The sequence below is a fragment of the Entelurus aequoreus genome, linkage group LG07, assembly GCF_033978785.1.
Source record: "Entelurus aequoreus isolate RoL-2023_Sb linkage group LG07, RoL_Eaeq_v1.1, whole genome shotgun sequence".
Taxonomy (NCBI): domain Eukaryota; kingdom Metazoa; phylum Chordata; class Actinopteri; order Syngnathiformes; family Syngnathidae; genus Entelurus; species Entelurus aequoreus.
In genome coordinates, this window is record NC_084737.1 from 7944969 (window position 1) to 7970789 (window position 25821).

The window sequence follows — 25821 nt, forward strand, 5'->3', positions numbered from 1 at the left end:
TCTGTCTATCTTATAAAATAACACATAAAAGCATTCTTGAGATAAGCCTTATTGCCGTTTTTTTTAAACTGCAATAAATTGTTGCAGATCTCTTTAAGCGGCAGCTACTTTAATAATAATAATAAACAGTGAGCGGATTGACCTGTAGTGTGCATGCCAGGCCAACAGGGGGCAGTGCGCCATGGTCAATCGGCCTTAAAATGGCGACCTTACAGCTTCCGTTAAACTTTTGTTTATTTATCATCCAGCCATCAAAAAGTGATTAAAAAACAACAACGCGTCCACAGAGGTGACACATTACTACAGAAAACCACCAGGTAGGTGCAGTTATATCTACTTTATTAATGTAACCTATTTTGTGACTACCATGAATTGATTAACGTGGACTTAAACAAGTTGAAAAACTTATCCGGGTGTTACCATTTAGTGGTAAATTGTACGGAATATGTACTGTACTGTGCAATCTACTAATACAAGTTTCAATCAATCAATCAATCAATGCCTCTTTGTGGCGTTAAAAGCTGTTATACAGTACATGCCTTGAACTCTTATTTTGAAGGCGCTAAGAGCGGAAGTGGTGACACAAATGTAAACCCGCTGCCACCAATGTAACCGAAGGTTTATATATGTCGCCTATACTGTATAAAACTACTAAATAACAAAAGCGGAGGCTCCACTTTTACACGCGGACCACTTTATTTTGTTTGTTTTCAAAACTCCCCTCCACTACACCGTGTCACCACTTCCGCTCTTAGCACCTTCAAAATAAGAGCTCAATGCATGTACTGTATAACAGCTTTAACAGGAACTTAACATCACAAAGAGGCAAGTCCATAAAAGTAAGTTACATTAACTACGATACGCACAAATGAGCACATTTACTAATTGTTTTTTTACTTTGCTTTATTGAACCATACAACGTACAAAACAACCAAAAGAAGAAAAAGAAGAGGTGCATTAAATCCCATAAAATTAACAAATTCCAGGAGTAAAATTAAATACTAGCATCATGAATGTAAGAGTATAACAAAAAAGGGACTAGATGCTGGATAAAAAAAATGATTTTCAAGGTAAAAGTTGATTTTCATGGCAAAAAATGATTTTCAAGGTAAAAGTTGATTTTCATGACAAAAAATGATTTTCAGGGTAAAAGTTGATTTTCATGACAAAAAATTATTTTCAAGGTAAAAGTTGATTTCCAGGATAAGCATCGTTAAATGAAATACTAGCCACATGAATGAAAGATGATAACAAAAATAGGGACTAGATGCTACATAAAAATGATTTTCAAGGTAAAAGTTTAATTTCATGACAAAAAATTATTTTCAATGTAAAAGTTGATTTTCATGACAAAAAAAAGATTTTAATGACAAAAAATGATTTTCAAGGTAAAAGTTGATTTTCAAAACAAAAATTTATTTTTTAAGGTAAAAGTTGATTTTTAAGACAAACAATTATTTTTAAGGTAAAAGTTGATTTTCATGACAAAAAATTATTTTCAAGGAAAAAAATGATTTTCATGGTAAAAGTTGATTTTCATGACAAAAAATTATTTTCAAAGTAAAAGTTGATTTTCAAGACAAAATTTTATTTTCAAGGTAAAAGTTGATTTTCATGACGAAAAATGATTTTCAAGGTAAAAGTTGATTTTCATGACAAAAAATGATTTTCAAAGTAAAAGTTGATTTTCAAGACAAAATTTTATTTTCAAGGTAAAAGTTGATTTTTAAGACAAAAAATAATTTTTAAGGTAAAAGTTGATTTTCATGGCAAAAAATGATTTTCAAAGTAAAAGTAGAATTTCAAACAAAAAATGATTTTCAAGGAAAAAAATGTTTTCCAAGGTAAAAGTTGATTTTCATGACAAAAAATGTTTTCCAAGGTAAAAGTTGATTTTCAAGACAAAAAATGATTTTCAAAGTAAAAGTTGATTTTCAAGACATTTTATTTTCAAGGTAAAAGTTGATTTTTAAGACAAAAAATAATTTTTCAGGTAAAAGTTGATTTTCATGGCAAAAAATGATTTTCAAGGAAAAAAATGATTTTCATGGTAAAAGTTGATTTTCATGACAAAAATGATTTTCAAGGTAAAAGTTGATTTTCAAGATAAAAAAATGATTTTCAAGGTAAAAGTTGATTTTCATGACAAAAAATGATTTTCAAAGTAAAAGTTGATTTTCAAGACAAAAAATGATTTTCAAGGTAAAAGTTGATTTTCATGACAAAAAATGATTTTCAAGGTAAAAGTTGATTTTCAAGATAAAAAAAATATTTTCAAGGTAAAAGCTGATTTTTAAGATAAAAAATGATTTTCAAGATAAAAAATGATTTTCAAGGTAAAAGTTGATTTTCAAGACCCAAAAATGATTTTCAAGGTAAAAAATGATTTTCAAGGTAAAAGTTGATTTTCATGACAAAAAATGATTTTCAAGGTAAAAGTAGATTTTAATGACAAAAAATGATTTTCAAGGTAAAAGTTGATTTCCAGGATAAACATCGTTAAATGAAATACTTGCCACATTAATGCAAGAGGATTACAAAAAAAGGGACTTGATGCTAAGCTAAGCTAATGATTGTCACCTGGTTAACGTCTGGACTGGCCACGCCCCTTTTTTTGACTATCTTCATCCACATCAGAAAACAACAACTTCCGTCAGGGACTCATAAAAGCCGCAGATGAAATTAAAAGTGCTGGAGGACGTTAAAGGGGGTAAAAATACAGTTCTGACAAGAGGGAAGGTTTGCGTGTCTCGGCGGCGACGTCATCGGCGTCTCCACCCAGATGGTGCTCAGCTCCGCCTGTGGCTGACATCACCGTCATCACAGCTGCGTCATGGAAGCAATTACAGCAATGACGTCATCATCACGTTGTTCGCATGCTGGACTTGTGAGAACTTCCAGGCACGCCAAATAGTCCCCATGGACTTTTCCCGCCTCCGCCCTGGGGGCTTTTGTTTTGAAGGGTGACGTGAAGTCACGTGACAGGACGTTGAGCTACACAAGGAGTTAGTTCATGATATAAAGTAGTCAGAGTTTTTAAAATGCAGTTTTTTAATTGACCATTTCATTGAATTGATGGCAGCGGTCCTCTAAATAAATGGAAATAATCACTTCCAGAGTCAAACTGTGGCCACCATTAAAGCTTTAAGTGTGTATTAAACATGTTTTTAACTGTCATACAAGTGTAAAAAGAAGTTAACCACCGTAGATGATAATGTAGATAGAAATAATCTGTTCCAGTGTCAAACTATGGTCAAAATAAAAGCATTACCAGGTGTACAGGCAATGTTTTGAATCACATTTTTAACATTTTTAACTGTCACAAAAGTGTAAAAAGAAGTTAACCACTGTTGATAACAATGTACGTAGAAATAATCTGTTCCGGTGTCAAACTGTGGTCAAATAAAAGCTTTATTAAGTGTACGGGCAATGTTTTGAATCACATTTTTAACATTTTTAACTGTCATGAAAGTGTAAAAAGAAGTTAACCACCATAGATGATAATGTAGATAGAAATACTCGGTTCCAGTGTCAAACTGTGGTCATATAAAAGCTTTATTGAGTGTACAGGCAATGTTTTGAATCCCATTATAACACTATTAGCTGTCATAAATGTGTAAAAAGAAGTTAACCACTGTTAATAATGTAGGTAGAAATAATCTGTACCAGTGTCAAACTGTGGTCAAAATAAAAGCTTTATTAAGTGTACAGGCTATGTTTTGAATCACATTTTTAACATTTTTAACTGTCATGAAAGTGTAAAAATAAGTTAACCACCGTAGATGATAATGTACATAGAAATAATCTGTTCCAGTGTCAAACTGTTGTCAAAATAATAGCTTTATTAAGTGTACAGGCAATGTTTTGAATCACATTTTTAACATTATTAACTGTCATGAAAGTGTAAAAAGAAGTTAACCATCGTGAATAATGTAGATAAAAATAATCTGTTCCAGTGTCAATCTGTGGTCAAATTAAATGCTTTATTAAGTGTACAGGCAATGTTTTCAATCCCATTTTAACAAGTGTAAAAATAAGTTAACCACTCCTAATTTACATTAAAAAAAATCTGTTCCAGTGTCAAACTCTGGTCAAAATAGAAGCCTTATTAAGAGTACAGGCAATGTTTTGAATCACATTTTACAATTCTTACCTGTCATAAAAGTGTAAAAAGAAGTTAACCCCCGTTTATAATAATGTAGATAGAAATAATCTGTTCCAGTGTCAAACTGTGGTCAAAATAAAAGCTTTACTATGTGTACAGGCTATGTTTTCAATCCCATTGTTAACTGTCATAAAAGTGTAAAAAGAAGTTAATCACCGAGTTTGTCTAAGTCTGAATTAATGATAAAGTACATAGAAATAATCTTTTCCAGTGTCAAACTGTGGTCAAAATAACAGCTTTATTAAGTGTACAGGCAATGTTTTGAGTCACATTTTTAACTGTCATAAAAGTGTAAAAAGAAGTTAACCACTCCTAGTTTACAAGAAAAAAAACCCTGTTCCAGTGTCAAACTGTGGTCAAAATAAAAACCTTATTAAGTGTACAGGCAATGTTTTGAATCACATTTTACCATTCTTACTTGTCATAAAAGTGTAAAAAGAAGTTAACCACCGTTGATAATAATGTAGATAGAAATAATCTGTTCCAGTGTCAAACTGTGGTCAAAATAAACGCTTTATTAAGTGTACAGGCAATGTTTTGAATCACATTTTTAACATTTTTACCTGTCATAAAAGTGTAAAAAGAAGTTAACCACCGTAGATGATAATGTAGATAGAAATAATCTGTTCCAGTGTCAAAGTGTGGTCATCATACAAGCTTTATAAAGTCCGTTTTGAATCCCATTTTAAGATTCTTAACTGCCTTACAAGTGTAAAAATAAGTTCACCACTGTTAACAACAATAATGTAGATGGAAATAATCTGTTCCAGTGTCAAAACGTGGTCATAATAAAAACCTTATTATGTCTTTTTAACATTCTTGGCTGTCACGCAAGTAAGGCTGAAACGACGCGTCAACGTAGTCGACGTCATCGGTTACGTAAATACGTCGACGCCGTTTTTGTGCGTCGACGCGTCGCATATTTACGTCACACTACCGTCATGGCGGAGCGCAAAGCAGACTGTGCGAGCGAGGGGAAAAAATCACGCCAAAAGTGGTCAAAAGTGTGGGAGTATTTCAATACACGGCCTAATAATGTTGTTGTATGCACACTGTGTCGAGCGGAAATGGCCTATCATAGCAGCACAACGGCTATGAACGAGCATTTGAAAAGAAAACCATTAACTAGTCAATCGTCCGCGCGAGTATACGTTGTCATCATTACACAAAAACATGAATGTGTCATTTGTATCTGCTACGGGTGTAACGGTACGTGTTTTGTATTGAACCGTTTCGGTACGGGGCTTTTGGTTCGGTACGGGGGTGTACCGAACGAGTTTCTAAGCTAAAGCTAACTTTAGCTGCTAAAGTCTTAACAAGCTGCGTCGCTCCTTCTGCGGCTGCCTCTGTCTCAGCACGCAGCATTGTCCCACCCACACAACCATCTGATTGGTACACACAAAGCGTTATACAAAGCGTTATCAGCCAATCAGCAGTGCGTATTCAAAACGTTACCAGCCAATCAGCAGTGTGTATTCATAGCGCATGTAGTCAGCGCTTCAGCGTGGAGCAGATAGGTGTTTAGCAGGTGAGCATCAGGCAGCGGACTCTCCCCAAATGATAATAAACACCTCCCAGTCAACTACTAGTAACATCACTATGAGCTAGGGATGGGCGATACCACACTTTTAGGATTCGATACGATACCGATACTTTATCTTGCCTTTTCATCGATACCGATACCATTAATTTCTTATTGGCAATTTTTGTCAGTCAAAAATATTATTACTATTGTTATTATTTAAGACAAATCACAAGACAAATACAGACCATTTATACCACATTTATTATGGTCAATATATAATAAAAGTAAAATTAAAATAAATAACAAATATGAAAAATAAATTAAATATTATATATAATAATAATTATATATAATAATAATTAGATATTAGGGCTTTCCAATTAACTGTCAAATCCGAATCGCAAGAAGCTGCAGTTATTTTTTAAAGTTTGTGATATAATTAGCAATTAATGAAATATGAAATAGGTTAATGTTTTCGAAATGTAAGAAATGATGTTACAGATTAAAACCAAAATCACATTCAATCATATATTTCAAGATTTTCTTGGAAAAAAATAAAACTAATGCAAAGATGAAGAATCTCCAAATGTTATCCCTTTCTTATCTTGTTTTAAATACTCAAGCAATTTTCAACTAACAGTAAATTCCCCTGTGTGGAAATTATTTGAATTTAGGATAATCATTTAAACAAAAATATTCAGTAAACATTACTAAAAAAACAAAAAAACAATGCCTGTTTTAAGTCAACAATTGGACAACACTGGATATGCCTGGCTGCATCGTTGTCGGCTGGCTGTGTGTGTGTTGCACGTTGACGACGCTCATTCGCTGTCTCCTGTCACGTGACTGGGCCAGCTCTATACTCTGCCAGGTACAGGGGTGTCCCAGCACATAGTAAGTTAAGTAAGTCATCAAAAACATCTGAAAGTGATGCTTGCACCCCCCACACGCCGTTTTTTGGTTTATATCGATACTTTTTTCAGAAAAGTGATGCCAAATGAGTAGCGTGTGAGTATCGATATATCGATACCACAGGATCGATACGCACATCCCTACTATGAGCCCGTTGACCTTCTAGGAATATAAACTGGAGCTCAGCTCACTCGCAGTCCTGGCTTGAGGTGAAGGCTACCGGTAATTAGCTCTCAGTTCCAGCCACATCGACCCCTTCTGAGCGCTTATTTTCAGCTGCTGGGAATATTGTAAACAAGAAAAGAACCAGAGCATGTAGACATGCTAACCTTTCTTCATTACAACTGTTAGTCACTCACTGGAATGAGTAGAATTGGTTATTGTGTACTGTGTTGGACTGGATGTTTATTTTGCACATTTTAAAAGCAATACTTAATGTTTACAGTGCTCCAGAATATTTAGATTGGCACTTTTTTGTATTGGATGTTTATCTTTATTTTTGCACATTTTAAAGCAAAATAAGCAATACTTTTACTTTTGAAATGCTTATACTATTGCAGAATATTAAGATTTGCACTGGATGTTTACTTTTATATTTGCACATTAAAAAGCAAATAAGCTACTTTTAATTTTGTTAAATGTTAAAAGTTTTAAATGTTTACATTGTTACAGAATATTTTGTCATGTTGTTGTCAATGTTGACTGAGTGGCCATACTTTTTTTTTTTTGTAAATAAAAGCCATGCCTTTTGAAAAAACTGGCCTACATTTATTTTTTCATCTTCATTTTGAATAAAAAAAATAATCGGTAAAAGGAAAAATAATCTATAGATGAATCGAAAAAATAATCTATAGATTAACCGATTAATCGAAAAAATAATCTATAGATTAATCGATAGAAAAATAATCGTTAGCTGCAGCCTTACACGCAAGTGTAAAAAGAAGTTAGTCGAGCCAAATGTGAGATCTTGCCTTGGAGCAGTAACATCAAATTATCTGGACTGTTGCGGGTCTTTTAAAACTAAACCATTTTTCAAAACAAAAGCCCTAGATGAGGAAAAAAACACACTTAACAAGGACCCCCCCTGTTCAGTCATTACTACACATTTAAAACCAAACCATTTTTCAAAACAAAAGCCCTAGATGAGGGGAAAAAAACACACTTAACAAGGACCCCCCCTGTTCAATCATTACTACACATTTAAAACTAAACCATTTTTCAAAACAAAAGTCCTATATGAGGAAAAAAACACACTTAACAAGGACCTCCCCTGTTCAATCATTACTACACATTTAAAACCAAACCATTTTTCAAAACAAAAGCCCTAGATGAGGAAAAAAACACACTTAACAAGGACCCCCCCCTGTTCAGTCATTACTACACATTTAAAACCAAACCATTTTTCAAAACAAAAGCCCTAGATGAGGGGAAAAAAACACACTTAACAAGGACCCCCCCCCTGTTCAGTCATTACTACACATTTAAAACCAAACCATTTTTCAAAACAAAAGCCCTAGATGAGGGGAAAAAAACACACTTAACAAGGACCCCCCCTGTTCAATCATTACTACACATTTAAAACCAAACCATTTTTCAAAACAAAAGCCCTATATGAGGAAAAAAACACACTTAACAAGGACCTCCCCCTGTTCAATCATTACTACACATTTAAAACCAAACCATTTTTCAAAACAAAAGCCCTAGATGAGGAAAAAAACACACTTAACAAGGACCCCCCCCCTGTTCAATCATTACTACACATTTAAAACCAAACCATTTTTCAAAACAAAAGCCCTAGATGAGGGAAAAAAAACACACTTAACAAGGACCCGCCCTGTTCAATCATTACTACACATTTAAAACTAAACCATTTTTCAAAACAAAAGCCCTAGATGAAGAAAAAACACACTTAACAAGGACCCCCCCCTGTTCAGTCATTACTACACATTTAAAACCAAACCATTTTTCAAAACAAAAGCCCTAGATGAGGGAAAAAAAACACACTTAACAAGGACCCCCCCTGTTCAATCATTACTACACATTTAAAACCAAACCATTTTTCAAAACAAAAGCCCTAGATGAGGAAAAAAACACACTTAACAAGGACCCCCCCTGTTCAATCATTACTACACATTTAAAACCAAACCATTTTTCAAAACAAAAGCCCTAGATGAGGAAAAAAACACACTTAACAAGGACCCCCCCTGTTCAATCATTACTACACATTTAAAACTAAACCATTTTTCAAAACAAAAGCCCTAGATGAGGAAAAAAACACACTTAACAAGGACCCCCCCCTGTTCAGTCATTACTACACATTTAAAACTAAACCATTTTTCAAAACAAAAGTCCTATATGAGGAAAAAAACACACTTAACAAGGACCCCCCTGTTCAATCATTACTACACATTTAAAACCAAACCATTTTTCAAAACAAAAGCCCTATATGAGGAAAAAAACACACTTAACAAGGACCCCCCCTGTTCAATCATTACTACACATTTAAAACTAAACCATTTTTCAAAACAAAAGCCCTATATGAGGGAAAAAAAACACTTAACAAGGACCCCCCCTGTTCAATCATTACTACACATTTAAAACCAAACCATTTTTCAAAACAAAAGCCCTAGATGAAGAAAAAACACACTTAACAAGGACCCCCCCTGTTCAATCATTACTACACATTTAAAACCAAACCATTTTTCAAAACAAAAGCCCTAGATGAAGAAAAAACACACTTAACAAGGACCCCCCCTGTTCAATCATTACTACACATTTAAAACTAAACCATTTTTCAAAACAAAAGCCCTAGATGAAGAAAAAACACACTTAACAAGGACACCCCTGTTCAATCATTACTACACATTTAAAACCAAACCATTTTTCAAAACAAAAGCCCAAAATGAGGAAAAAAAACACACTTAACAAGGACCCCCCCTGTTCAATCATTACTACACATTTAAAACCAAACCATTTTTCAAAACAAAAGCCCAAGATGAGGAAAAAAAACACACTTAACAAGGACCCCCCCTGTTCAATCATTACTACACATTTAAAACTAAACCATTTTTCAAAACAAAAGCCCTATATGAGGGAAAAAAACACTTAACAAGGACCCCCCCTGTTCAATCATTACTACACATTTAAAACCAAACCATTTTTCAAAACAAAAGCCCTAGATGAGGAAAAAACACACTTAACAAGGACCCCCCCCTGTTCAATCATTATTACACATTTAAAACCAAACCATTTTTCAAAACAAAAGCCCTAGATGAGGGGGAAAAAAACACACTTAACAAGGACCTCCCCTGTTCAATCATTACTACACATTTAAAACTAAACCATTTTTCAAAACAAAAGCCCTATATGAGGGAAAAAACACACTTAACAAGGACCCCCCCTGTTCAATCATTACTACACATTTAAAACTAAACCATTTTTCAAAATAAAAGCCCTAGATGAGGAAAAAAACACACTTAACAAGGACCCCCCCTGTTCAATCATTACTACACATTTAAAACCAAACCATTTTTCAAAACAAAAGCCCTATATGACGAAAAAAACACACTTAACAAGGACCCCCCCTGTTCAATCATTACTACACATTTAAAACCAAACCATTTTTCAAAATAAAAGCCCTAGATGAGGAAAAAACACTTAACAAGGACCCCCCCTGTTCAATCATTACTACACATTTAAAACCAAACCATTTTTCAAAACAAAAGCCCTAGATGAGGAAAAAAACACACTTAACAAGGACCCCCCCTGTTCAATCATTACTACACATTTAAAACCAAACCATTTTTCAAAACAAAAGCCCTATATGAGGAAAAAAAACACACTTAACAAGGACCCCCCCCCTGTTCAATCATTACTACACATTTAAAACCAAACCATTTTTCAAAACAAAAGCCCTATATGAGGAAAAAAACACACTTAATAAGGACCCCCCCTGTTCAATCATTACTACACATTTAAAACCAAACCATTTTTCAAAACAAAAGCCCTATATGAGGAAAAAAACACACTTAACAAGGACCCCCCCTGTTCAATCATTACTACACATTTAAAACCAAACCATTTTTCAAAATAAAAGCCCTAGATGAGGAAAAAACACTTAACAAGGACCCCCCCTGTTCAATCATTACTACACATTTAAAACCAAACCATTTTTCAAAACAAAAGCCCTAGATGAGGAAAAAAACACACTTAACAAGGACCCCCCCTGTTCAATCATTACTACACATTTAAAACCAAACCATTTTTCAAAACAAAAGCCCTATATGAGGAAAAAAAACACACTTAACAAGGACCCCCCCCCTGTTCAATCATTACTACACATTTAAAACCAAACCATTTTTCAAAACAAAAGCCCTAGATGAGGAAAAAAACACACTTAAAAAGGACCCCCCCTGTTCAATCATTACTACACATTTAAAACCAAACCATTTTTCAAAACAAAAGCCCTAGATGAGGAAAAAACACACTTAACAAGGACCCCCCTGTTCAATCATTACTACACATTTAAAACCAAACCATTTTTCAAAATAAAAGCCCTAGATGAGGAAAAAAACACACTTAACAAGGACCCCCCCCTGTTCAATCATTACTACACATTTAAAACCAAACCATTTTTCAAAATAAAAGCCCTAGATGAGGAAAAAAACACACTTAACAAGGACCCCCCCCTGTTCAATCATTACTACACATTTAAAACCAAACCATTTTTCAAAACAAAAGCCCTATATGAGGAAAAAAACACACTTAACAAGGACCCCCCCTGTTCAATCATTACTACACATTTAAAACCAAACCATTTTTCAAAACAAAAGCCCTATATGAGGAAAAAAACACACTTAATAAGGACCCCCCTGTTCAATCATTACTACACATTTAAAACCAAACCATTTTTCAAAACAAAAGCCCTATATGAGGAAAAAAACACACTTAACAAGGACCCCCCCCTGTTCAATCATTACTACACATTTAAAACTAAACCATTTTTCAAAACAAAAGCCCTATATGAGGAAAAAAAACACACTTAACAAGGACCCCCCCTGTTCAATCATTACTACACATTTAAAACCAAACCATTTTTCAAAACAAAAGCCCTAGATGAGGAAAAAAACACACTTAACAAGGACCCCCCCCCTGTTCAATCATTACTACACATTTAAAACCAAACCATTTTTCAAAACAAAAGCCCAAGATGAGGAAAAAAACACACTTAACAAGGACCCCCCCCCCTGTTCAATCATTACTACACATTTAAAACCAAACCATTTTTCAAAACAAAAGCCCTAGATGAGGAAAAAAACACACTTAACAAGGACCCCCCCCCCCTGTTCAATCATTACTACACATTTAAAACCAAACCATTTTTCAAAACAAAAGCCCAAGATGAGGAAAAAAACACACTTAACAAGGACCCCCCCCCCTGTTCAATCATTACTACACATTTAAAACCAAACCATTTTTCAAAACAAAAGCCCTAGATGAGGAAAAAACACACTTTACAAGGACCTCCCCTGTTCAATCATTACTACACATTTAAAACCAAACCATTTTTCAAAACAAAAGCCCAAGATGAGGAAAAAAACACACTTAACAAGGACCCCCCCCTGTTCAATCATTACTACACATTTAAAACCAAACAATTTTTCAAAACAAAAGCCCTAGATGAGGAAAAAAAACACACTTAACAAGGACCCCCCCTGTTCAATCATTACTACACATTTAAAACCAAACCATTTTTCAAAACAAAAGCCCTAGATGAGGGGAAAAAAAACACTTAACAAGGACCCCCCCTGTTCAATCATTACTCCACATTTAAAACCAAACCATTTTTCAAAACAAAAGCCCTAGATGAGGAAAAAACACACTTAACAAGGACCCCCCCTGTTCAATCATTACTACACATTTAAAACCAAACCATTTTTCAAAACAAAAGCCCTAGATGAGGAAAAAACACACTTAACAAGGACCCCCCCTGTTCAATCATTACTACACATTTAAAACCAAACCATTTTTCAAAACAAAAGCCCTAGATGAGGAAAAAACACACTTAACAAGGACCCCCCCTGTTCAATCATTACTACACATTTAAAACCAAACCATTTTTCAAAACAAAAGCCCTAGATGAGGGGAAAAAAACACACTTAACAAGGACCCCCCCTGTTCAATCATTACTACACATTTAAAACCAAACCATTTTTCAAAACAAAAGCCCTAGATGAGGGGAAAAAAACACACTTAACAAGGACCCCCCCTGTTCAATCATTACTACACATTTAAAACCAAACCATTTTTCAAAACAAAAGCCCTAGATGAGGAAAAAAACACACTTAAAAAGGACCCCCCCTGTTCAATCATTACTACACATTTAAAACCAAACCATTTTTCAAAACAAAAGCCCTAGATGAGGAAAAAACACACTTAACAAGGACCCCCCTGTTCAATCATTACTACACATTTAAAACCAAACCATTTTTCAAAATAAAAGCCCTAGATGAGGAAAAAAACACACTTAACAAGGACCCCCCCCCTGTTCAATCATTACTACACATTTAAAACCAAACCATTTTTCAAAATAAAAGCCCTAGATGAGGAAAAAAACACACTTAACAAGGACCCCCCCCTGTTCAATCATTACTACACATTTAAAACCAAACCATTTTTCAAAACAAAAGCCCTATATGAGGAAAAAAACACACTTAACAAGGACCCCCCCTGTTCAATCATTACTACACATTTAAAACCAAACCATTTTTCAAAACAAAAGCCCTATATGAGGAAAAAAACACACTTAATAAGGACCCCCCTGTTCAATCATTACTACACATTTAAAACCAAACCATTTTTCAAAACAAAAGCCCTATATGAGGAAAAAAACACACTTAACAAGGACCCCCCCCTGTTCAATCATTACTACACATTTAAAACTAAACCATTTTTCAAAACAAAAGCCCTATATGAGGAAAAAAAACACACTTAACAAGGACCCCCCCTGTTCAATCATTACTACACATTTAAAACCAAACCATTTTTCAAAACAAAAGCCCTAGATGAGGAAAAAAACACACTTAACAAGGACCCCCCCCCTGTTCAATCATTACTACACATTTAAAACCAAACCATTTTTCAAAACAAAAGCCCAAGATGAGGAAAAAAACACACTTAACAAGGACCCCCCCCCCCTGTTCAATCATTACTACACATTTAAAACCAAACCATTTTTCAAAACAAAAGCCCTAGATGAGGAAAAAAACACACTTAACAAGGACCCCCCCCCCTGTTCAATCATTACTACACATTTAAAACCAAACCATTTTTCAAAACAAAAGCCCAAGATGAGGAAAAAAACACACTTAACAAGGACCCCCCCCCCTGTTCAATCATTACTACACATTTAAAACCAAACCATTTTTCAAAACAAAAGCCCTAGATGAGGAAAAAACACACTTTACAAGGACCTCCCCTGTTCAATCATTACTACACATTTAAAACCAAACCATTTTTCAAAACAAAAGCCCAAGATGAGGAAAAAAACACACTTAACAAGGACCCCCCCCTGTTCAATCATTACTACACATTTAAAACCAAACAATTTTTCAAAACAAAAGCCCTAGATGAGGAAAAAAAACACACTTAACAAGGACCCCCCCTGTTCAATCATTACTACACATTTAAAACCAAACCATTTTTCAAAACAAAAGCCCTAGATGAGGGGAAAAAAAACACTTAACAAGGACCCCCCCTGTTCAATCATTACTCCACATTTAAAACCAAACCATTTTTCAAAACAAAAGCCCTAGATGAGGAAAAAACACACTTAACAAGGACCCCCCCTGTTCAATCATTACTACACATTTAAAACCAAACCATTTTTCAAAACAAAAGCCCTAGATGAGGAAAAAACACACTTAACAAGGACCCCCCCTGTTCAATCATTACTACACATTTAAAACCAAACCATTTTTCAAAACAAAAGCCCTAGATGAGGAAAAAACACACTTAACAAGGACCCCCCCTGTTCAATCATTACTACACATTTAAAACCAAACCATTTTTCAAAACAAAAGCCCTAGATGAGGGGAAAAAAACACACTTAACAAGGACCCCCCCTGTTCAATCATTACTACACATTTAAAACCAAACCATTTTTCAAAACAAAAGCCCTAGATGAGGGGAAAAAAACACACTTAACAAGGACCCCCCCTGTTCAATCATTACTACACATTTAAAACCAAACCATTTTTCAAAACAAAAGCCCTAGATGAGGAAAAAAACACACTTAAAAAGGACCCCCCCTGTTCAATCATTACTACACATTTAAAACCAAACCATTTTTCAAAACAAAAGCCCTAGATGAGGAAAAAACACACTTAACAAGGACCCCCCTGTTCAATCATTACTACACATTTAAAACCAAACCATTTTTCAAAATAAAAGCCCTAGATGAGGAAAAAAACACACTTAACAAGGACCCCCCCCCTGTTCAATCATTACTACACATTTAAAACCAAACCATTTTTCAAAATAAAAGCCCTAGATGAGGAAAAAAACACACTTAACAAGGACCCCCCCCTGTTCAATCATTACTACACATTTAAAACCAAACCATTTTTCAAAACAAAAGCCCTATATGAGGAAAAAAACACACTTAACAAGGACCCCCCCTGTTCAATCATTACTACACATTTAAAACCAAACCATTTTTCAAAACAAAAGCCCTATATGAGGAAAAAAACACACTTAATAAGGACCCCCCTGTTCAATCATTACTACACATTTAAAACCAAACCATTTTTCAAAACAAAAGCCCTATATGAGGAAAAAAACACACTTAACAAGGACCCCCCCCTGTTCAATCATTACTACACATTTAAAACTAAACCATTTTTCAAAACAAAAGCCCTATATGAGGAAAAAAAACACACTTAACAAGGACCCCCCCTGTTCAATCATTACTACACATTTAAAACCAAACCATTTTTCAAAACAAAAGCCCTAGATGAGGAAAAAAACACACTTAACAAGGACCCCCCCCCTGTTCAATCATTACTACACATTTAAAACCAAACCATTTTTCAAAACAAAAGCCCAAGATGAGGAAAAAAACACACTTAACAAGGACCCCCCCCCCCTGTTCAATCATTACTACACATTTAAAACCAAACCATTTTTCAAAACAAAAGCCCTAGATGAGGAAAAAAACACACTTAACAAGGACCCCCCCCCCTGTTCAATCATTACTACACATTTAAAACCAAACCATTTTTCAAAACAAAAGCCCAAGATGAGGAAAAAAACACACTTAACAAGGACCCCCCCCCCTGTTCAATCATTACTACACATTTAAAACCAAACCATTTTTCAAAACAAAAGCCCTAGATGAGGAAAAAACACACTTTACAAGGACCTCCCCTGTTCAATCATTACTACACATTTAAAACCAAACCATTTTTCAAAACAAAAGCCCAAGATGAGGAAAAAAACACACTTAACAAGGACCCCCCCCTGTTCAATCATTACTACACATTTAAAACCAAACAATTTTTCAAAACAAAAGCCCTAGATGAGGAAAAAAAACACACTTAACAAGGACCCCCCCTGTTCAATCATTACTACACATTTAAAACCAAACCATTTTTCAAAACAAAAGCCCTAGATGAGGGGAAAAAAAACACTTAACAAGGACCCCCCCTGTTCAATCATTACTCCACATTTAAAACCAAACCATTTTTCAAAACAAAAGCCCTAGATGAGGAAAAAACACACTTAACAAGGACCCCCCCTGTTCAATCATTACTACACATTTAAAACCAAACCATTTTTCAAAACAAAAGCCCTAGATGAGGAAAAAACACACTTAACAAGGACCCCCCCTGTTCAATCATTACTACACATTTAAAACCAAACCATTTTTCAAAACAAAAGCCCTAGATGAGGAAAAAACACACTTAACAAGGACCCCCCCTGTTCAATCATTACTACACATTTAAAACCAAACCATTTTTCAAAACAAAAGCCCTAGATGAGGGGAAAAAAACACACTTAACAAGGACCCCCCCTGTTCAATCATTACTACACATTTAAAACCAAACCATTTTTCAAAACAAAAGCCCTAGATGAGGGGAAAAAAACACACTTAACAAGGACCCCCCCTGTTCAATCATTACTACACATCTACGCCCCTCACTTCCTGTTCTAGTAGCGTTTCCCACGGCAACCGCAGTGTTTGACCGGCCTGCTCCTGTGTTTCACTGCTCGGACATGACATTCTTACCGATACAGGAAGGATTACATTCTTACCGATACAGGAAGGATGACTCTTGTTTTTTTTTTTAAAAAATGGGAAATTTACAGCAGAACACTTGGCCACGTTTACGCCAAATGTCTTAATAGAAAGCAGACCCGCTAGAAGCTCACGCACACACACACACACACACACACACACACACACACACACACACACACACACACACACACACACACACACACACACACACACACACACACACACACACACACACACACACACACACTTGTGTTACCTCCCTCAGGGGAATGTGAGGCTGGTGCAGAGGAGAAGATGAGAGATAAGAAGAGTGAGATAACACCGACATCATCTCCCTTTTTATTGCATTTGTCATATTCATTCACTCACACATTCATTATTTCACTGTGGAAACTCTGTGAAATATCCACGATCAGTTCCAGGGTCAAACTGTGGCCGTCATGAAAACGCTCACACGTGGGAAAAGAAGTTAAGCACTGTTGAGATTTATTAGTCTGTTCCAGTGTCAAACTGTGGCCATTGTACAGTCTGTGTTAAAGTGTGCAGGCAAAGTTTTAAATCACTATTTAACATATTTTACTGTCATACAAGTGTAAAAAGAAGTTAACCACTGTTAATATTGATGTAAATAGAAATAGTCTGTTCCAGTGTCAAACTGTGGCCATTGTACAACTTTTGTTAAAGTGTACAGGCTAATGTTTCAAGTCACATTTTAACACTCTTTACTGTCATACAAGTGTAAAAAGAAGTTAAGCACGGTTAATTTTTATGTAAATAGAAATAGTCTGTTACAGTGTCAAACTGTGGCCATTGTACAACTTGTGTTAAAGTGTAAGGCTAATGTTTTAAGTCACATTTTAATATGTTTTACTGTCATATAAGTGTAAAAAGAAGTTCACCACTGTTAATATTGATGTAAATAGAAATAGTCTGTTCCAGTGTCAAACTGTGGCCATTGTACAACTTTTGTTAAAGTGTAAGGCTAATGTTTTAAGTCACATTTTAACATATTTTACTGTCATATAAGTGTAAAAAGAAGTTAACCACTTTCAATATTGATGTAATTAGAAATAGTCTGTTCCAGTGTCAAACTGTGGTTTGTGGTATTGTACAGCGTGTGTTAAAGTGTATGGCTAATGTTTTAAGTCACATTTTAACATATTTTACTGTCATATAAGTGTAATCAAAAAGCGACATCAGTGTGTAAAGGATATCACCCCATGGGGTCAGGAACACTTCAGAAACCCACTGTCAGTAACTACAGTTGGTCGCTACATCTGTAAGTGCAAGTTAAAACTCTCCTATGCAAGGCGAAAACCGTTTATCAACAACACCCAGAAACGCCGTCGGCTTCGCTGGGCCTACACTTGATAGAGGTGTAGGATGGCCACACAGTCCACTTGATACAGGTGTAGGATGGCCACACAGTCCACTTGATACAGGTGTAGGATGGCCACACAGTCCACTTGATACAGGTGTAGGACGGCCACACAGTCCACTTGATACAGGTGTAGGACGGCCACACAGTCCACTTGATACAGGTGGTAGGATGGCCACACGGTCCACTTGATACAGGTGTAGGATGGCCACACGGTCCACTTGATACAGGTGTAGGACGGCCACACGGTCCACTTGATACAGGTGTAGGACGGCCACACGGTCCACTTGATACAGGTGTAGGACGGCCACACGGTCCACTTGATACAGGTGTAGGACGGCCACACGGTCCACTTGATACAGGTGTAGGACGGCCACGGTCCACTTGATACAGGTGTAGGACGGCCACGCGGTCCACTTGATACAGGTGTAGGATGGCCACGCGGTCCACTTGATACAGGTGTAGGACGGCCACGCGGTCCACTTGATACAGGTGTAGGACGGCCACGCGGTCCACTTGATACAGGTGTAGGACGGCCACGCGGTCCACTTGATACAGGTGTAGGACGGCCACGCGGTCCACTTGATACAGGTGTAGGACGGCCACGCGGTCCACTTGATACAGGTGTAGGACGGCCACGCGGTCCACTTGATACAGGTGTAGGACGGCCACGCGGTCCACTTGATACAGGTGTAGGACGGCCACGCGGTCCACTTGATACAGGTGTAGGACGGCCACGCGGTCCACTTGATACAGGTGTAGGACGGCCACGCGGTCCACTTGATACAGGTGTAGGACAGCCACGCGGTCCACTTGATACAGGTGTAGGACGGCCACGCGGTCCACTTGATACAGGTGTAGGACGGCCACACGGTCCACTTGATACAGGTGGAGGACGGCCACGCGGTCCACTTGATACAGGTGTAGGACGGCCACGCGGTCCACTTGATACAGGTGTAGGACGGCCACGCGGTCCACTTGATACAGGTGTAGGACGGCCACGCGGTCCACTTGATACAGGTGTAGGACGGCCACACGGTCCACTTGATACAGGTGTAGGACGGCCACGCGGTCCACTTGATACAGGTGTAGGACGGCCACGCGGTCCACTTGATACAGGTGTAGGACGGCCACACGGTCCACTTGATACAGGTGTAGGACGGCCACGCGGTCCACTTGATACTGGTGTAGGACGGCCACACGGTCCACTTGATACAGGTGTAGGACGGCCACGCGGTCCACTTGATACAGGTGTAGGACGGCCACGCGGTCCACTTGATACAGGTGTAGGACGGCCACGCGGTCCACTTGATACAGGTGTAGGACGGCCACGCGGTCCACTTGATACAGGTGTAGGACGGCCACGCGGTCCACTTGATACAGGTGTAGGACGGCCACACGGTCCACTTGATACAGGTGTAGGACGGCCACGCGGTCCACTTGATACAGGTGTAGGACGGCCACGCGGTCCACTTGATACAGGTGTAGGACGGCCACGCGGTCCACTTGATACAGGTGTAGGACGGCCACGCGGTCCACTTGATACTGGTGTAGGACGGCCACACGGTCCACTTGATACAGGTGTAGGACGGCCACACGGTCCACTTGATACAGGTGTAGGACGGCCACACGGTCCACTTGATACAGGTGTAGGACGGCCACACGGTCCACTTGATACAGGTGTAGGACGGCCACGCGGTCCACTTGATACAGGTGTAGGACGGCCACACGGTCCACTTGATACAGGTGTAGGACGGCCACACGGTCCACTTGATACAGGTGTAGGACGGCCACACGGTCCACTTGATACAGGTGTAGGACGGCCACACGGTCCACTTGATACAGGTGTAGGACGGCCACACGGTCCACTTGATACAGGTGTAGGACGGCCACACGGTCCACTTGATACAGGTGTAGGACGGCCACGGTCCACTTGATACAGGTGTAGGACGGCCACACGGTCCACTTGATACAGGTGTAGGACGGCCACGCGGTCCACTTGATACAGGTGTAGGACGGCCACGCGGTCCACTTGATACAGGTGTAGGACGGCCACGCGGTCCACTTGATACAGGTGTAGGACGGCCACGCGGTCCACTTGATACAGGTGTAGGACGGCCACGCGGTCCACTTGATACAGGTGTAGGACGGCCACGCGGTCCACTTGATACAGGTGTAGGACGGCCACGCGGTCCACTTGATACAGGTGTAGGACGGCCACGCGGTCCACTTGATACAGGTGTAGGACGGCCACGCGGTCCACTTGATACAGGTGTAGGACGGCCACGCGGTCCACTTGATACAGGTGTAGGACGGCCACGCGGTCCACTTGATACAGGTGTAGGACAGCCACGCGGTCCACTTGATACAGGTGTAGGACGGCCACGCGGTCCACTTGATACAGGTGTAGGACGGCCACACGGTCCACTTGATACAGGTGGAGGACGGCCACGCGGTCCACTTGATACAGGTGTAGGACGGCCACGCGGTCCACTTGATACAGGTGTAGGACGGCCACGCGGTCCACTTGATACAGGTGTAGGACGGCCACGCGGTCCACTTGATACAGGTGTAGGACGGCCACACGGTCCACTTGATACAGGTGTAGGACGGCCACGCGGTCCACTTGATACAGGTGTAGGACGGCCACGCGGTCCACTTGATACAGGTGTAGGACGGCCACGCGGTCCACTTGATACAGGTGTAGGACGGCCACGCGGTCCACTTGATACTGGTGTAGGACGGCCACACGGTCCACTTGATACAGGTGTAGGACGGCCACGCGGTCCACTTGATACAGGTGTAGGACGGCCACACGGTCCACTTGATACAGGTGTAGGACGGCCACGCGGTCCACTTGATACAGGTGTAGGACGGCCACGCGGTCCACTTGATACAGGTGTAGGACGGCCACACGGTCCACTTGATACAGGTGTAGGACGGCCACACGGTCCACTTGATACAGGTGTAGGATGGCCACACGGTCCACTTGATACAGGTGTAGGACGGCCACACGGTCCACTTGATACAGGTGTAGGACGGCCACACGGTCCACTTGATACAGGTGTAGGACGGCCACACGGTCCACTTGATACAGGTGTAGGACGGCCACACGGTCCACTTGATACAGGTGTAGGACGGCCACACGGTCCACTTGATACAGGTGTAGGACGGCCACAGTTTGACTCTGGAACAGACTAATTCCCTGGTAGATGAGTCAACAGGAAGTGGCTGCTGATGGAAGCAGGATTTATTGGCTGCTTCGTTGTTGACCGAGTGCTGCAGGGGACTTGGTGACCTTTGACCCTCTCCTTCAGGAAGTGAAGGGTGCGTCACGTCCGCCACCTGCAGACTAAACGCTGACCATTCATGGTCATACCTGTCTCGCTGATTCATTTCCTCGCATCAACGACTCCCCGTGACTCAAGCTGCCTCTGAGCGCTCCTCTAAATAAGGCAGCTGCCGAGCGTCCTCGCTGCTCTCTGCTCCTTTTTTACATTTACATTATTATTATTAACAGTTATTAACTTGTTATTACACTTGTGGGACAGTTAAATAAGGTAAAATGGTTCGTAAAACATTGCTTGTACACTTAATACACCTCTTATTGTGGCCACAGTTGAACCCTGGAACAGACTATTTCTATTTACATTATTATTAACAGTTATTAACTTGTTATTACACCTGTGGGACTGTTTAACAAGTTAAAATGGGTCATTAAACATTGCTTGTACACTTACTACACCTCTTATTGTGGCCACAGTTTAACCCTGGAACAGACTAATTCCATTTCCAATATTATTAACAGTTATTAACTTGTTATTACACTTTTGTGACAGCTAAGAATGCTAAAAAAGATTCAAAATATTGCCTATACATATACACTTAATACACCTCTTATTGTGGCCACAGTTTAACCCTGGAACAGACTATTTCCATTTACATTATTATTATTAACAGTTATTAACTTGTTATTACACTTGTGGAACAGTTAAATTAGGTAAAATGGGTCATAAAACATTGCTTGTACACTTAATACACCTCTTATTGTGGCCACAGTTGAACCCTGGAACAGACTATTTCCATTTACATTATTATTAACAGTTATTAACGTGTTATTACACTTGTTATTACACTTGTGGGCCAGTTAAATTAGGTAAAATGGTTCGTAAAACATTGCTTGTACACTTAATACACCTCTTATTGTGGCCACAGTTTAACCCTGGAACAGACTATTTATATTTACATTATTATTATTAACTTGTTATTACACTTGTGGGACAGTTAAATAAGTTAAAATGGGTCATAAAACATTGCTTGTACACTTAATACACCTCTTATTGTGGCCACAGTTTAACCCTGGAACAGACTATTTCTATTTACATTATTATTAACAGTTATTAACTTGTTATTACACTTGTGGGACAGTTAAATGAGGTAAAATGGTTCATAAAACATTGCTTGTACACTTTATGAAGCTCTTATTGTGGCCACAGTTGAACCCTGGAACAGATATTTCCATTTACATTATTATTAACAGTTATTAACGTGTTATTACACTTGTTATTACACTTGTTATTACACTTGTGGGCCAGTTAAATTAGGTGAAATGGTTCGTAAAACATTGCTTGTATACTTAATACACCTCTTATTGTGGCCACAGTTTAACCCTGGAACAGACTATTTCTATTTACATTATTATTAACAGTTATTAACTTGTTATTACACTTGTGGGACTGTTTAACAAGTTAAAATGGGTCATTAAACATTGCTTGTACACTTAATACACCTCTTATTGTGGCCACAGTTTAACCCTGGAACAGACTAATTCCATTTCCAATACTATTAACAGTTATTAACTTGTTATTACACTTTTGTGACAGCTAAGAATGCTAAAAAAGATTCAAAATATTGCCTATACATATACACTTAATACAGCTTTGATTGTGGCCACAGTTTAACCCCGGAACAGACTATTTCCATTTACATTATTATTATTAACAGTTATTAACTTGTTATTACACTTGTGGGCCAGTTAAATAAGGTAAAATGGGTCATAAAACATTGCTTGTACACTTAATACACCTCTTATTGTGGCCACAGTTTAACCCTGGAACAGACTATTTCCATTTACAATATTATTAACAGTTATTAACTTCTTATTAACTTGTTATTACACTTGTGGGCCAGTTAAATGAGGTAAAATGGTTCGTAAAACATTGCTTGGACACTTAATACACCTCTTATTGTGGCCACAGTTTAACCCTGGAACAGACTATTTCTATTTACATTATTATTATTAACAGTTATTAACTTGTTATTAAACTTGTGGGCCAGTTAAATGAGGTAAAATGGGTCGTAAAACATTGCTTGTACACTTAATACACCTCTTATTGTGGCCACAGTTTAACCCTGGAACAGACTATTTCTATTTACATTATTATTATTAACAGTTATTAACTTGTTATTACACTTGTGGGCCAGTTAAATAAGTTAAAATGGGTCGTAAATCTTTGCTTATACACTTAATGAAGCTCTTATTGTGGCCACAGTTTAACCCTGGAACAGACTATTTCCATTTACATTATTATTATTAACAGTTATTAACTTGTTATTACACTTGTGGGCCAGTTAAATGAGGTAAAATGGGTTGTAAAACATTGCTTGTACACTTAATACACCTCTTATTGTGGCCACAGTTTAACCCTGGAACAGACTATTTCTATTTACATTATTATTATTAACAGTTATTAACTTGTTATTACACTTGTGGGACAGTTAAATGAGGTAAAATGGGTCATAAAACATTGCTTGTACACTTAATGAAGCTCTTATTGTGGCCACAGTTTAACCCTGGAACAGACTATTTATATTTACATTATTATTATTAACAGTTATTAACTTGTTATTACACTTGTGGGCCAGTTAAATAAGTTAAAATGGGTCGTAAATCTTTGCTTATACACTTAATGAAGCTCTTATTGTGGCCACAGTTTAACCCTGGAACAGACTATTTCCATTTACATTATTATTATTAACAGTTATTAACTTGTTATTACACTTGTGGGCCAGTTAAATGAGGTAAAATGGGTTGTAAAACATTGCTTGTACACTTAATACACCTCTTATTGTGGCCACAGTTTAACCCTGGAACAGACTATTTCTATTTACATTATTATTATTAACAGTTATTAACTTGTTATTACACTTGTGGGACAGTTAAATGAGGTAAAATGGGTCATAAAACATTGCTTGTACACTTAATGAAGCTCTTATTGTGGCCACAGTTTAACCCTGGAACAGACTATTTATATTTACATTATTATTATTAACAGTTATTAACTTCTTATTACACTTGTGGGACAGTTAAATAAGGTAAAATGGTTCGTAAAACATTGCTTGTTCACTTAATACACTTCTTATTGTGGCCACAGTTTAACCCTGGAACAGACTATTTCTATTTACATTATTATTAACAGTTATTAACTTGTTATTACACTTGTGGGACAGTTAAATAAGGTAAAATGGGTCGTAAAACATTGCTTGGACACTTAATACACCTCTTATTGTGGCCACAGTTTAACCCTGGAACAGACTAATTCCATTTCCAATATTATTAACAGTTATTAACTTGTTATTACACCTGTGGGCCAGTTAAATAAGGTAAAATGGGTCACAAAACATTGCTTGTACACTCAATTAAGCTCTTATTGTGGCCACAGTTTAACCCTGGAACAGACTATTTCTATTTACATTAACATCAAAAGTGGCTAACTTCTATTTACACTTGTGTGGGAGTTAACAATGACAAAAAAGTGACTTAAAACATTGCCTGTACACTAAATGTAGCTTTCATTGTGGCCACAGTTTAACCCTGGAATAGACTATTTCTATTTACATTATTATTAACAGTGTTTAACTTATATTACCACACCACTTTTGTTGTGCTCACCCTTTAGAGCACAGCTGTAACTTCCTGGCACTCAACCTGCAAGAAATGCTTCTGCTCTCCGCTCCTTAAGTTTTTTTTATTTTTTATTTATTATTATTATTTAAATTATATTTTTTATTATTATTATTATTTAAATTATATTTATTATTATTATTATTATTATTATTTATTTTATTTTTATTGTATTTATTTATTTTATTTGTATGTCATTTTATGTTATTTGTTCTGCTCTCCGCTGCTTGCATCAGCACAAACGTGCACGCCGTGAATCGTCACTTTTGACTTCCACACATCCCGCCCCGTCCCGAGCGTGATTTTTGGGAATTTGCGAGTGCGGTGCTGAGAAATGACTCATCGCCAACACGGAGATAAAAAAAATAAAAAAAACATCTCTTGAGAGTGGGAAATTCTCCTTCAGGTTTTGTCTGCAGCCCACTGAGATGACAAACACTGCTGGGTGGACGCCCATTGAGGAAACTACTAAAAACGACACCAATATGTATGACACTTAATAATAAATGAATAAGCGTGTTTTCGTGAGGTGACAAAGGTAATACTGATTTTGACAGGCAGACCGACAAGGAGGCAG

At 37.8% G+C, this 25821-nt stretch overlaps 1 long non-coding RNA gene across 1 annotated transcript in view; it reads left to right on the forward strand.

Annotated features, from left to right (window-relative positions):
• Positions 1-209: 209 nt before the first annotated feature.
• The window catches only part of LOC133653353 (uncharacterized), a 42616-nt gene continuing 17004 nt past the window's right edge, over positions 210-25821 (forward strand). The window contains exon 1 of the long non-coding RNA XR_009826709.1: positions 210-317. This is a non-coding gene — a long non-coding RNA (uncharacterized LOC133653353). The remainder of the gene's footprint in view (positions 318-25821) is intronic.